The following is a 14,621-nucleotide window of genomic DNA, read 5'->3' on the forward strand; positions in this document are numbered from 1 at the left end:
ATGAATTGTCAGAAAGACTTGAAGATTTGGAAAAGCTAGATGAGCAAAGGCTAACTATTGTAGCTCATATCTATGCACAAAAGAGGAAACAAAAAACAGTTTTTTGATTCCCACTTAATCACCAAAATTTTCAAGAAAGGGGACTTAGTTCTAGTCTATTCCCTTAAGCAACACATTTCCAAGTTTAGAGAAAAAGGGAAATGGACCATTTATCATTGAAGATGTATCTCCAAGTGGAGCAGTAAAATTGTCAACCATCGATGGTGAACCAATAGCTAATTGGATTAGTGGATATCGTTTAAAGAAATATAGTTTTCCACTAACCAATGAATTGCTAGAGAGAATGCATGCAGCCAAACAAAGGAAGATGAAACGACAACGGGTTATTGATGAAGCCCAAGAGGAAGCTATACTTCGAGTACTCAAGCATAAAGCTAATCTCAAGAATCAACAGATATCGATTCCCATCAACACTTTGGAAATAGACGATCGATAATGGGAATTACCTAAAGATGCAGTTTCAACAGATGATGATTGGTTAGATGGAATGGATCTCCGCATCAAAGCACAGCTCAACAATCACAGCACCAATGCTTTGGTAGACACAAGAACTAGAGTGAATGCAGTCAGTTATTCCACATACAAGAAAGCAACAAGTCAAGCATTGACCGCAGGAATAACGACAATCAAAGAATGCAACAAGAACCCAACTCCAACATTGGGAGTAGTCAACTTGAACGTGCTAGTATATGGATGCTCATGTCCGCATCAGTTTGTATGTTTGCCATATGAACACATGAATGAAACGATGATTCTTGGCATTCCTTGTATGCGTACATACAAAGAAGTACCAGTTTGGGATACAAATCAGCTAAATCTATCACTTAAGAGAGGGCAACTCATTGTTCCTATTGCACCAAGCAAAGAGGAATGGACAAGATGCAATCAGAGTCCCAATCCACGAAGTAAATCTTCTCCATCCCCTCGACAAACACATGCTACAAGTAGCATGCAAGGAGTCAAGCAAATTTGGGTACCAAAAGCACAACTTGTGAATAAACCAAATCAGATCTGGGTGCCTAAAATTTCACCAGAGAGACAGAAGACGGTTCCAAGGATTCAAGCACAAAATCGACCATCTATGAACAAGGAACATAACATGAAAAAGGTTTGGAAGAAAAAAGAGCACTTATCTTCTCCAGACAACGTGAAACCAATCAAATAGAGGCGAGGTAAGTCTAAACAGACTCTCAAGAACCCTACACCAAGCAGACCGAGCTACCAGTGGTGGAGAGAAAAAGCTCGACAACCTTCCAAAATGCTCCCCACAGCTCAAGCAATCAGCGTGCTTAAACACCCTGATGGTACTATCAAACAGAGAGCACAAAGGCTACAGGATTTGCTCTTTGGAAGACATCAACAGCAAACCTCGACATCGGAAACACTTGAGTTACTTACTCAAGACCCAACTCTTGCACAGCATATCGAGTTGAATTGCATTGATCTTCATAACATGGTAGATCTAATCATGGCTATGCATAGACACAGTTGTTCAACCCATGCACACAGTCGTCCCGGAGAACGCCATCTAGGAGGGGTGGAAGGATACTACTAGATACTAAGTAATTAAGGGCAATGTTTGAAGAGGGAGGAAAAAAGTTTCATGTTAACGTGTGATTTTTTGCAAAACTACCTAATAATGCCCTTATAATTCATCAACAAGGAAAAATTCACTGATAATATCTCCCCGATGAGTGTAAATAGTGTATATACTATCAGAAAATCATCAAAACTAGTCCTTTTTGTGTATTTTTTATCATTTTTGTTGAAAAGGAGGCTTAAAAATGGAGAAATCCAACAAAAAACAATAAAGCTATGTTTTTCAAAGGATTTTCTTAATTATTGGATTTTCACCTTGCTTTTTTAGAGCATTTTTCTATTTTCTTTGATTTTTCAAATAAAAATGTCAAAAATTAATAATAAATAGTAGGGAAGTTCAGATGGAAAAATGGAATACACGATGGTTATCAGAAAGACAAGGCGGCCAAGCACAAAAATTTCCAATGAAATCAGAAGATGGAAGCGGGAAGCATAAATTAGGCGGCCAGACCTACTTCCGCAAATTTTTTAGCAGAATGAGCTACAGGAATTTGATTTGGGAAATTTTTGAGCCTAACATAGATTTCACGGCCTAATAGGACTAACGGGGGAATCTGGGGAAATTTGGTTCGGGAAGTCTAGGTATAGATATCCAGCTTAGGCTAAAACCACCTCATTTCCACTTGGAGCTTTTTAGAGAGAGCATTTTGGCTTCTTTCGCACGTCATTTCCGGAGCCCACGGTTGACCTTTTGCCACGCCGTCTCACACCAGACATGAGGGGTAAGTTCCTTACTAATCAATGATGCATTTTGTACGGCCAGTAGCTAGTTTAAAGCCCTAGAAAAAACCCTAGAAGCCGGGCAGTGTACGAAGAGCTACGACCTAAAAGTGACCATAGCGGCCTGCCAACTTGACCAAGTCGGATGGAATTTAAACCATAGCATGCCCTAACATAATATAACTATTCCATACCATCAGTTGATCATTCGGTTGGGGTCAAGGGGGTCCTCAGTAGAGAATTAGGGTTTTCTGAGAAATGCCAGAATTCTGACCTGACCCCACAGATGGCTTGCTAATGAGGCTCATATACAATGTATATGATTGGTTTGGAGAAATCCATCAAGTAAAGCCCTCAAAAAGCGAAAAACGGCTTGAAGGTTACAAAGCGTCAAATTCGACATATGAGGCCAAACTGACTCCAAATGAGCGAAAATTGGACAGGTAGCTTCACGATGATGTTACGGACAAGTCCAAAGCCTCAAAGTTGACCGACCAACCCAACATACAGAGTAGTCACAAAAAACAGTGATTTCGGAGTCATTAGAGCATAAAGTGATGCCGGCATTACCAAATTGAATTTAGGACTTGTATTAGGTGTATGAAACATGTTTAGGTCAAAATTTATGTGAAATACAAAGTTTTTGTCACTGTTGTAAATAATCGTGATTATTTACTTTTGCAACATTTTTGCATGGAAATTTTCAATTCACCTCACCTATCATGTGTACACGCTATCACATGCCAAATATCAAGTATGAGCCAAAATGACCACCCATTACTTGCAAAAATGCCAAAAAACGCAAAGAAGTCTGTGAAAGCCAAAATTTGGGTTATGAACAACTTTTCTTGATCCAAACCACCTCATAATTCATACCCAAGGTCTATATCATACCTAGAACCAATCAATGCCAAAAATTATCATTTTGGGAAAAAAAGTTAATAATCGCGATTATCTACTTTTTAGCCAAAATGGGGCAATTTGGAAAATTGGTCATCATACATCCAAAGTACATGATGTGATAAGCCCACTAGACAATTTTGACTCAATTTGGATTCCAAAATCTCAAATTTCCTTTATATCTACTGTTTCAGAGACCTAAAGCCAAAATCTGGTACGATTTCCACCCTGTAAATCCAAATGAGCCCAAATTTCCCTCAAAGCATGTAATTGGCACTTACTTCAAGCCTATAAAGCCAAAATTGCAAAAAAGTTGAAAATTTTCCCAGCTGTAAATAATCACGATTATTTACTTTGGTTACAAATTTTTGTTTTGACCATACACTTTTGTTCCTTGCATGATTTTATGTATCTTTGCTTGTTCAAAATTTGATTTGAAGCAATTTGGACCAGATTATCAGCATTTCAGTCTAAAAGGACATTCTGGAGAAAAATCTATCAACTCCGCTAACTTTGCACTCTATTCACTGAATAGGAGCAATGCAAGCCACGAAGAAGACCAAGAAGAAGTTAAACCAAAAGGAAAAATTGCAAGAACTGCCACCGTATCAACTGGACCCCGCGTCAGTAAAGGCAGCAAAGACATCATATCTTTCTAAGGAGCACTTAGAAGAACACCACACCACGGTCTTCACGGGTAGATTTAAGAGTGAAGAAGGGTATCTGGTGGAGTTTCAACTCTTGTCCAAAGAGGTTTATGATATCGCAGCAAAGCCAGAAACCAAAGAGGCTAACCGCAGGTTGGGACTCCGACACTTCTATGAATAGGAGCCCTGTGGAAAAGACTTTCAGAAGGCTTACGAGCTTCTGTCCACCATTAACGAAGACGGAACTGCTCAAATCTCAGACAACCAAGGAAATAAGGTAGAGGTTGTGATTACAAAGGAAATAGTGGCAGAGGCACTCAGATTGCCCACTGAAGGGATGACCATGCAGGCAAAAGATAGGAAAACCGCATGCACATTTACAAAGGAAATAGCTGCGGCTATATTTTCCGATCTCATCCACAAGCCAGTGGAAGAGCGAGTCCATCTGTACCACAAACATTTCCATTTCCTGGCGAAAAGGCCATCAAGGTACACTACACCGAATCATGCTATGGCCACCACTTTTACACAAGTTCTAAAGTCAACCACCAGACAACTTGTGGACCACACGCAATATGTGTTAACAACATTGAAGGCCACCAAGAAGGAGGGAAAGATAACCTACTTGGGCGCACCTGAAGTCTTGACCATAATAGCTTATCATGCCATTGGCATGGCCGACAATCTTCTGCCTGCCCCGGATCAGAACCCATGGATCTTTGCAGCTCCACCCTCTCCAAGATCTACAAGATCTGGTAAGCGATCATTTAAATTAGGTGATGAATTCGATGACAGTTCATCCGAGCAGCATAGCAGTGAAATCTCTGACAACGAAGAAAAAAGATCTAGAAGGGAAGAAATGAAGCGAAAAGCTGTGGCTGCTCACCAAGAGGAGCCAGCTCAAAAGCAAGCGAGATTTGAAAGACAAAAACAGGAATATCAACGCACTAGGAAAGCGCAAGGAAAAGACTCAGAAAAGTGGGTACCTACAGGCTTGAAGGGACCTCGAACAAAACATCATTCAAGGAAAGAGGCTGAGGATCCCAAGGATCATTTAGAAAGAATCTACGAAGAGGAAGAGGCCTTGAAGCTGAAAGAGGTGGAAGAAGCGGCTAGGAAAGCTGAAGAAGCGGCAACTCAAGAGCAAAGCCAAGAATATCCCCGACCCACCTCACCGCCGCCGGAACAACATGATCAACCCGTGCCCACTCCACCATCATCACCGCCAGGCCAAGAGACCACTGAAGAGGCCGAGGCTGACAAGGCAACAGAGTCTGAGTTCACCCACCACGCGGAAGCTAAACATCAAACTGACCACACCAAACAACATAAAGAAAAGGAAGCTAAACCAGAACCAGAACAGACAGCCGAGGAAACTCACAAGCCGGCAGATGAAACTGATAAAGAGGAAGATAAATAAAAGGAGAAAACCACTATACATGAGGAAAAAACCAACATTGAGAAGGTAGGGAGGCCTACAACTGAAGAAACTGTAAGGGTTGAGACCACACAGCTTGTCTCCACTCATCCAAAAACACCCGAGGTCTTAAACCCTCAGGATGGAAAAGGAGAGGCAACCACCTCTATAGAAACACCAGCAATAACAACATAGCAAGAAGCAACACAAGAGGCATCCGGCACATTCGAACTAGCAAGACAAGAGGAGTGGCAATCTAATGATGAAGTCATTGTACAAGTGAATGAGTATGCAAGGCAGATGCAAATCATGATAGAGAAACTCCGCTCAGCAGCCTTTAACCACAGTACTAAGGCCAAAGAATTAGAAGTGGTCATCGATGCTCTTCAAGGCGAGCTCGACGACAGAATGGCTACAATTACAGATCTCCAAAGGCAAGTACAGGAGCTCAAGACTGAAGCAGAACAGCATCAAATAGCACGAGACATCCAACAGAAGGAAATGGAGGAGTTGGGTGACCTCCTGACTAAGCTATTTGATGCCTGCAAATTGAAACATGAGCAATTGACAGAAGTGACAAATGAACTTCTCACCACTTCTCTGTCCACTCAAAAGATTCAAGTACAATTAGATGTAGCCAACGCAGCATTGCAATATTGGGAACAAAGGATTAATGATCATGCCACTTTCTTGCGGCAATTAAGAGAAAATCCAGCAGTGGCCTCAATCAAGGTAACCGATGAGGTGTATAAAGCACTTGAAAAGAAAAACAAAGATTTAGAGCTGGAGTTGAAGCTAGAGCAGTCACAACGCAGAGACCTGGCGCTTATGCGGGTCCAAAGAGAGGAGGAACTCCTTAAAGAAATTGTAGAATTGAAAAGAGTAAACCAACTCCTTAGAGATGGAAAGCCAGATATATAGGAGGAGGCAGGCACTTTAGAGCCGCCCCAAGTGGAAATTCCCTCGGTCTCATTTGCTGACTTTGAGACACAGTCTACAGTAGAGCCGAGTGGGGGAGAAGATTTTCAAATCCAAGTCACAGAGGAAGACACAGTGCCGATGGTCCACCTGTCAAAAGATGAAGAAGATGCACTAAAGGATAAGATTTCCTTAGAGGTAGATGACCAGTGGAAGGCAGCTATGGATTGGGAGTTGAGAGTCTTACACTCTGTCAACGTCACACAGCTCACTCCCAATCAAATTAATGCCCAATGGCACCAACAATCCCTGCCATACCCTCTCATCAAGGTTGAACTCTTGCAAGTCAAGGAAAGACTGTACCGAGATATGCAAGAAGATGGCGCAGATCAAGACTACCCGAAGTGGCGACTAAGCTGGTTGAACAAGAATCCAAGATACTTGATTCTGTTCACGAGAGCACCTGCATCCATACAGAAAGATCCAACATTTTGTCATGTACCTTGAGTAAGGACATGGAAAGCACACGAAGCACTAAAGGAAACAAAGGCCTCGGCTATGATCTAAGTGGGCAGCCGTAAGAGGAAGTTCTTTATGGATTTTACGCCCGATGTATGTTTGTGTCCTCGCACAATATGCTAGCTTTTGAGGAGGCCTTCTACACCGGCTTTTTCACCTAGCGAACGAAGATATTTGCATCGGTGATAAGCAACCTCATCGCCAGATTTGTCAGCTATTCGGCAGTAGAACTCAAAAACAAAGTCACCATCCAGTTTTTGTAGGTTCCAGACAAAGAACGCAAAATCAGATATGAAAAAGCACTGGAAGCACTGAAGGACCACCTCGCCCGCCGTGAACCCGAAGATTACTTCAGCACATAAAGCTGTGTCAAGGGACGACACAGGCGAGGAGGGGGGGAATGATAGCAGTAAGCTAACGTGGACACCATTTTTCGGAGTTCTTCTTGTAAAAACAATTACTATTTTAAATAAGGAATAGTGTAACTCCTGTTTTCTTGATAAACCTTGTCATTAATGAGTCAGGGCTACAAGCTTCCAGATTTATCAGCCATTCAATTCCAGCTTTGGTAGAACTCCAGATTATTACTTTTGACCACCCAAAAACCTTGGCTAAGGTATAAAAGCCAATTTTTGTAAGTTTTTTATAAGTTTTTGGATAAGAAATACACAGTGTGAGCTAACGGCGCTCACTTCTCTCCTTCTCGCACTTCCTACTCCCTCTCCGGTTGTAACATTGCGAATGCGTTTGTTGCATTGCAACCGCATGTAAGAGCTTTACGCATCGGTGTAATCCATTCACAGTATTTCGTAGCTTTTGGCGTCGCCGAGCCGCGGACTAATTTCATCATAACTAGGAATTTACACTTTTAAATCGTAAACTAAGCATAGGAGGGGTATTGGGGCATCATTGCTAAGCATTTAGATGCATTCTGGGTCGAAAACGACTAGGTCAAAAATCCACTGCTGCTGTTAATAATCGCGATTTTGGAACTTGCCCTAAAGTGGGGTTTGAAGCCATAGGCGTGTGTTCTTAGGTCTTGTAAACTTGTCCTAGAAGTTTCGTTACGTTTGGATGTCATTAGATGCTATAACGGATGTGATTTGCTTGCCGATGAGCAATTGGCTTTTGGTGATTTCAGTCACTTGAGTGTAGTGTGAGTTAGATGCAAGTTGTTAGTTGTTTTCCAAGAGCTTGACAACCTCTTGTAGTCTCTATGCACTAGTGGAGTCAGCTTCGTCCCATGGTTTGACAAAGTAATCGTGGTTCTTGCTAATACTGCAATAAGATAGGATGGTGAGGTTAGACATGCATCCCACAGCATAGTTAAAATGGAGATTGATATCAAAGAAAATCTTATTGAAGATCATTCATCTCCATCAAACAGAATTTTAGAAGAGCTTAAAGCAAATCAAGCAATAGAAGATCCATATCAAATAGAGCAAAGAGCCACCATGATAGCTATTGAGCAAAAAATGCCGCCAAAGCCAGAATTTGAGAACAAGGTTGCAGACAACTAGGAAGCAATAGGAAGTCCAAAGATCAATCAAACATTGCCAGTTGAATCAGCTGCTGTAAGTCAAATTGGAAAACAAAGTCTCAAGTCACCCTCCATAGAGACACATTTAGATCAAGATGAGACCATGGAAAAACAGGACAAAGATCTTCAATAGAACCAAAAATGCCAGATTCAGAGTTGCAAAGTCACAAGAATCAAAGAAAAATCTTGCAGACAAAGGTAAAGCTCAAGTGGAACTTCCATCGATTAGCAAAGAAGGTGCGACATCATATGCCTCTACATCAAAGAACCCTCATGGATCAGATACTTCTAGCAAGTAAGGCTTTCAAAACTTCAAGGCAATTGCCGACCCAACTGAAACCTCTAAAGAGACACCCAAAAAAGCAAAGATATTTCAACCAAAGTACTCAAGAAAGCAAAGGAAAGTCAAGCAAGTGTTTGTTCAAAGCAATTTTATCAAAGCCAATGTTCCGGTTTGGATTAAAGATGAGAAATCAACACAGAAAAACAAACACATGGAATGGATAGCATCACAATGGAGCTTAAAGGAACAGGAGTACTATGGAGGTAACAGACAGATATGGGTGCCAAAACCGCATGTTAGAGCATATGAAGTAACTTCAAGTCCCTCCCAAGAATGAAGGCCCACAAGGTATTAACCTCGACAACATACTAGGATACCTACGAAGCAGGTATACAACATCACAATATCAAAAGATGCTAAAGTCTACCACAACTCTCAAGAGGATACAGAACAAAGAAGGATCTCAAGGAATGTTCCTCTTGGACAAGGATTCTACATGGGCTATACAAAGATTTGTCTACTATTCAACCACAAGCCAACTACAACTACACCAGACCTGCATGAACATCTCAAGAGCTCAACAAGACCTAGAGCTCAACAAAGTCAACAAAGCAGTTACAAAGGTTCTCAAAAGTTTTGGATTCCTAAATCTTCCAATGCTCCTAGTCAAAAGCCAAATGCCGACAGCCAATAGAGGCCTACAACAACATCAAAGACTCCTATCAAACAGGCCCAATTAGAGAATCAAACAGATTATGGAGTCTTCATAGTCAAAGAAGGACAACCCAACCAACGCGAATGCAGATTCAAAGAAGATGATAAAACAGGTGTGGCAAAAGAAACCTTCAATGCCAAATTGGCCCTTCACTAATCATCTTTTTGACGATTCAAGCTTACTTTTACTTAAAGAAATGTTTGTAGTAAGCTCAAGCATGTAAAAAGTCAAGTCTCTAGGGTGCAAAAAACACTCTTTGGTATAGTCAAAGTCGGGCTGCTGAGCCATCAAATGAGCAAAGCATTAGTTCCAAAGCTTCAATTCATATTAAAATCTGTGCTAAGATTCGTAGTTATTAGGCTTACACTCAAGTTGGAAGAGTTGAGCATATTTGAGTCATGTCACTCATGCTGGATGAGATGAGCATAAGAGTCGAAGTCTATTATTTTGCAATTGGTGAAGTGTCGTAGAGTCCAACACTCACGCATAGTGCACATTAAGATGAGAGCACATATAGTCAATGAAAACCATTCTTAAAGGGGTGCCAGCTTGCAAAACCATGTCATATGCTTTTATAGCTACACCATCTTTCTGAATAACCCCTCAAAATCTTTCTTGCACAGCGTATTGTTTTCCATGTATTTCTGTGTATGCATAAATAGGATGTACCATTATTGGACATATGCATTAGACACTCTTTTTTTCTTCCACCTATGCACCTTGAGTGGACTACAACAGGCAAACCAATGTTCCATCATGTTACCCTCTCATATTTTCTACCTTCTAATTCCATATCTATTAGCAAATAATTCCTTGAGTACTTTATTTATATTTTCCATGCTCATAAGTACTCCAATAATGCGCGTATCCCAAAGGCACTTTTTTCTCGTTGAGTTTTTTTCCTTTGGTCATCCAGGTATTAGACCCTAATTTAGGATCTCATCATTCTACTTCCCTTGTACATACTTTTCATAAATAAACATCAGTCTCATCATTATGCTATTACAACGGAAAAATGCAACATCATCTCTCACATTAGACATGTTTGGACCAATGAAGATGCTGCAAAAAATTGAAATTCATCAACAAATCCAATGACAAATGAAGAAATCAGCCCATCAACAACCAATCAAAAACCTTCCCTAGCCTCCACGGACACTTTTCAACAGTGCACAAGGACAATCACTAAAATTGAAAGGGGGGAATGTTAACTGAGTCAATGTCAGTTAACAGAAGCTGCTAAAGACTGAAGACATACGAATGTACATCGAAGATCAAAGTGAAGAAGCAGTAAAGATTGGAGTTACACATTTTCCACGTTTTCCCAAAATGGTCATGTATTGTAAATTCCCAGATTATTTCAAGCCATTGTAATATTTTAATGTGCTACGGGCTCAATGGGAGTTCCAAGTTGTAAAGAATAGGTCACTTACTGTGCCCAGGTTGTAGATTCAGTAAGTGGTGAACCCTAAAGACCTTGGGTGGCCGGACATTGCATATTTTTACCCTAGGTACATAAGGCAATGTTTAAATGAAATTAGGGTTCTCAAGCTCATCTGTTGAGAGCACTCTTTGGTGAGAGCTCTTGAGGTGTGTGTCTATGGAGTCCTTGGGATTTTCCTTGCTCATGAGACTTGATTAACACCAATCAATGATTCATTCTCTCTCACTATGCCCCTCTCATGCTTCTTATGATTGCCTATGGTGCTTAGATTAGCTAGATCTACACTAATTAGTGGTTAATCCCTCTCTAATCTTGTGTGATTTCCCTTTTTTGCTTGTGTGTGCATGTAGGTTTGATTGGAGTGTGGTGCTCGATAGATCTATGTGTGTGTGCTTGCGATTAGTGTGTTGCATGATAGGATTTGTGTTGTGTGCATCTTGCAATTGTAGTGTGTGTGTTTGGGTTGATTAGAGGTGAAGAGAAGTGGATATGGAGATTTCCCTTTATTGTGGCTTAGATTCTCCATAGGTCGAGAAGCTCACCTCGTAGAGTTAACCATTTGTGTTTCCACGATTAGATTACTAACCGTGTGAGTGTTTCCATGCCCTAGTCGGATAGCTCATCCCTCCGGATTGATAATTTTGTTGTTCATTGGAGCTATTGCAACAACGGGACCCCCAACAGTGGTTTAATCCTTTTGCCAAGATATTTTATATCGTGGCGTAATTAATCACACCAAGAGCACAAGTACAAACATGCTTTCATGAACCTCCAAAGTCTTTACAAAAAGTACTATACTTATCACAAGCACACCAGGGATAGTATTGTGGCGTAAAAAAATCATTGTTGTAAACAAGACTCTTAATAGGCTGATGGTAAGTCCAGTCAACACAAACATTATGCAGCAATTCATGGTTGCCAAAAAGGAAGTGAAAACACTCACAAAGTATTTCTTTGGGTGCAAACGAGTCTAAGAGCTCATTCTGGTATAGATAGTGTATATAGATAGAATTTGCTGAAGCGAACTTTTTAGAGAGTTGTATCCTTCCACATGGGCCACAAGATACATGCACAATATAGAAGTTTACAAGTCAAGGAGGTGATAGATGGGGGTATTTCTACCTCTACCTCTAGTAAAGGTGCGAGATTTTCCTTGTTAAAGCTAAAGGAAGAACTTGGTGCTAAAAAATATGTGAAAGAGTTATTGGGGGTAGTTAATGAGTTAGGTCTTTTTAGTGAAGGAGAATCCTCATCATCAATACATGGATTATGTAACCCAGTAATGATTTTGGCTCCCTTGTAGATGCACTTCAAAAGACTGTGGTCGTTGAACTACTAGGTGACCTCCATAGGTTTCAACTTTTAGTGGGCCAATGGAAAGTTCAAATCAAAAGGCTCATTCAGATCACAAATTAGCTGTTGCAATTAATGATTGGCCTGTAAGATTCCAAAGATGGAACTTGATAGCAAGGGAAGCTTTGAACCTCAATTCAGAGAAAAGGCTAAGATCTAGTTTGAAGCTCGCATTAAATGCAACCAGCCATTGACTAAGGGATGGATGCACACTGCTTCCTATTGTCAAAAGTTGGACAAGACTCCCCTAACAAGGGGAAAATGCACTCTGTATGATGCTGAGACCAAGACACTTGGGATGCTATGATGCCCCATGTAGTGGAAATGAAGACTACCAAGAAGGACCAGCTGAAACAAGAGGAATTGTTCAGACTGATTCAGAAGAACAATGTTGGAATCACTACCTTGGAGTCATCCTAGACACCATGAAAGAGGAAGAAGACACCTGACAAGAAAAGGGTTCGCTGGATAGACACTGGGTGAGTTAATTGGTGTTATACTATTGTCTATTTGCAAGATGAAGTAGATCCGATGGTTTCAGCAAGATCCACCTTTGGTGTCCTATGCTGACATAGGAGGGTTTGATGCCCACAAGAGAAACAACAATCAATTGGGAACCGTTATTAATCAAACATGCACCAGTTCGACAACTTCATTTTTGAGGACAATTATGTTGGGTTTTAGGCCACTACTTCAGTGTGGGTACCAAGTTCAACACCCGCAAAGAGGATGCACAAGGTGACTCTTACTTGGACATCCAAATTTTTTGCTTCGACTTCAAATTCCCACATCGTTCTTCTAAGATCTCTTACAAGATAGATCCTCAAAATAGTGACTATATGGTAGAGTGTGGTGCCACTAGAAACCTTACACAATCTAGTGACAATGCTGAACAAGCTACATTCCAAGAGAGCATAGTCATGAAACATGACTATCTACAAGCTTTGGAGAAAAAAGCCCTTGCATCCAAAGTGGAGATGGATCAAGATGCAACTGTTGAAAAGCTCATTTGTTTAAAATCAAGGCATGCATGCCTCACAATGCATGATAATCTGCTTCAAGCCTTGCACGAACAAGAACAAGCGATCTGAAATGCAAAGGAACGTCTTGCCCTAGAAGATAAAGCCCTTCTATAATAGTTTCAATTGGAGAAATCAATCCATGTTCGATGATCTAGTGATGACCATTTTGAGGAGGTTGTCAGTAGTAAGCCTCATCATTCTCAACTCAAACGCTTCCTTATGCCGACTCTCCCGATTGTACCGAAGCAAGCCAAAAAGCCCATGACAGGGTTGTCTCTATTGCGTGAGACATATGATGATTCTAATGATTGAATGACATTGTTTTCAGAATTCACAAAGGAGTATGTTGGTTGTCACTCCTAATGTGCCCTTTTGAAAAATGGCATAATTTTATACACACATATGCATGACAATGTGCAATAAACGAACATAGAGCATATAAATTTCACTTTCGTAATACCATGTGCCATGAGAAAAGAAAAAATAAATACATACTTTGTGAGGCTTGCATCTACTTTAGCTCTCCCTAGTATGGACTTCTTGTAGAAGATTTATAGATATGTATACATTATCTAACATGGCTATATCTAGTAGAGGTTTTTCAAACCCTATAATAAGTATGTGTTGTAGAATTCCAATTTGTACATTTGAAGGATGTAATTGTGGAAAGCTTTAGTTGTACAATATTCATCACGTGTGTGTGTGTGTGTGTTTGTGTTTGTGTGTGTGTGTGTGTGTGTGTGTGTGTGTGTGTGTGTGTGTGTGTGTGTGTGTGTGTGTGTGTGTGTGTGTGTGTGTGTGTGTGTGTGTGTGTGAGAGAGAGAGAGAGAGAGAGCTTGAGTGTGTGTTAAGACTTACTATCCCTTATTCCTAAACTTAAACACCATAAATTAAACTAGTTTAATGCAACTTAAAAGGAAAATCTTATCTAGTTCAAATGGCCTTGAAATGTGAGTGGCTTGAGATTGATTGTGTGCTACTCTTTGCCATCATTTTGAAGACCTTGTTCCTTTCGATATCTCTTGAAAATCCCTTCACCGCTAGCAGACTCGGGCCACAGTAGGGATCCAAAGGAGGGAAAATAGGGATCCAAAGGGGGGGCCATCTGCAAAAGAGCCATGTGCAACAATGGGCTAAAAAGACCCCAAGGTTCAGCCCATTACGACTTCCAAAATGCTAAGGTTCCAAAATTCAAAGGTTGTGTCCAAAGGTCAACCCTAGGGGAAATTGGATGCTTTGTGTGTAACTAAAAACTCTTTGCATATCCCTACATGGGAGGGGGTGAGCCCTTCTTCTAGGGCATGAGAGAGAAAGTCACACACACACACACAAGATCCCTTTACACAAAGGGAATTAGGGACACATGTCAGCTCCCTAGCCCAGATGCCCACAAGGTGTACCCAATTCCTATTGGATGGCCTTGAAGGTGGACCAATGAGAATTAGGCTAGAGTAAATCTAGTTTAATTAATTTCAAAAAAAACA

The 14,621-nt window shown here is 40.8% G+C and overlaps 1 pseudogene; it reads left to right on the forward strand.

The window, feature by feature from the left end:
- LOC147419433 (uncharacterized) overlaps window positions 1-13,449 on the forward strand; it is a 45,056-nt pseudogene extending 31,607 nt beyond the window's left edge.
- Window positions 13,450-14,621: the final 1,172 nt, after the last annotated feature.

The sequence above is a fragment of the Adiantum capillus-veneris genome, chromosome 29, assembly GCF_014529385.1.
Source record: "Adiantum capillus-veneris isolate H3 chromosome 29, ASM1452938v2, whole genome shotgun sequence".
NCBI lineage: Eukaryota > Viridiplantae > Streptophyta > Polypodiopsida > Polypodiales > Pteridaceae > Adiantum > Adiantum capillus-veneris.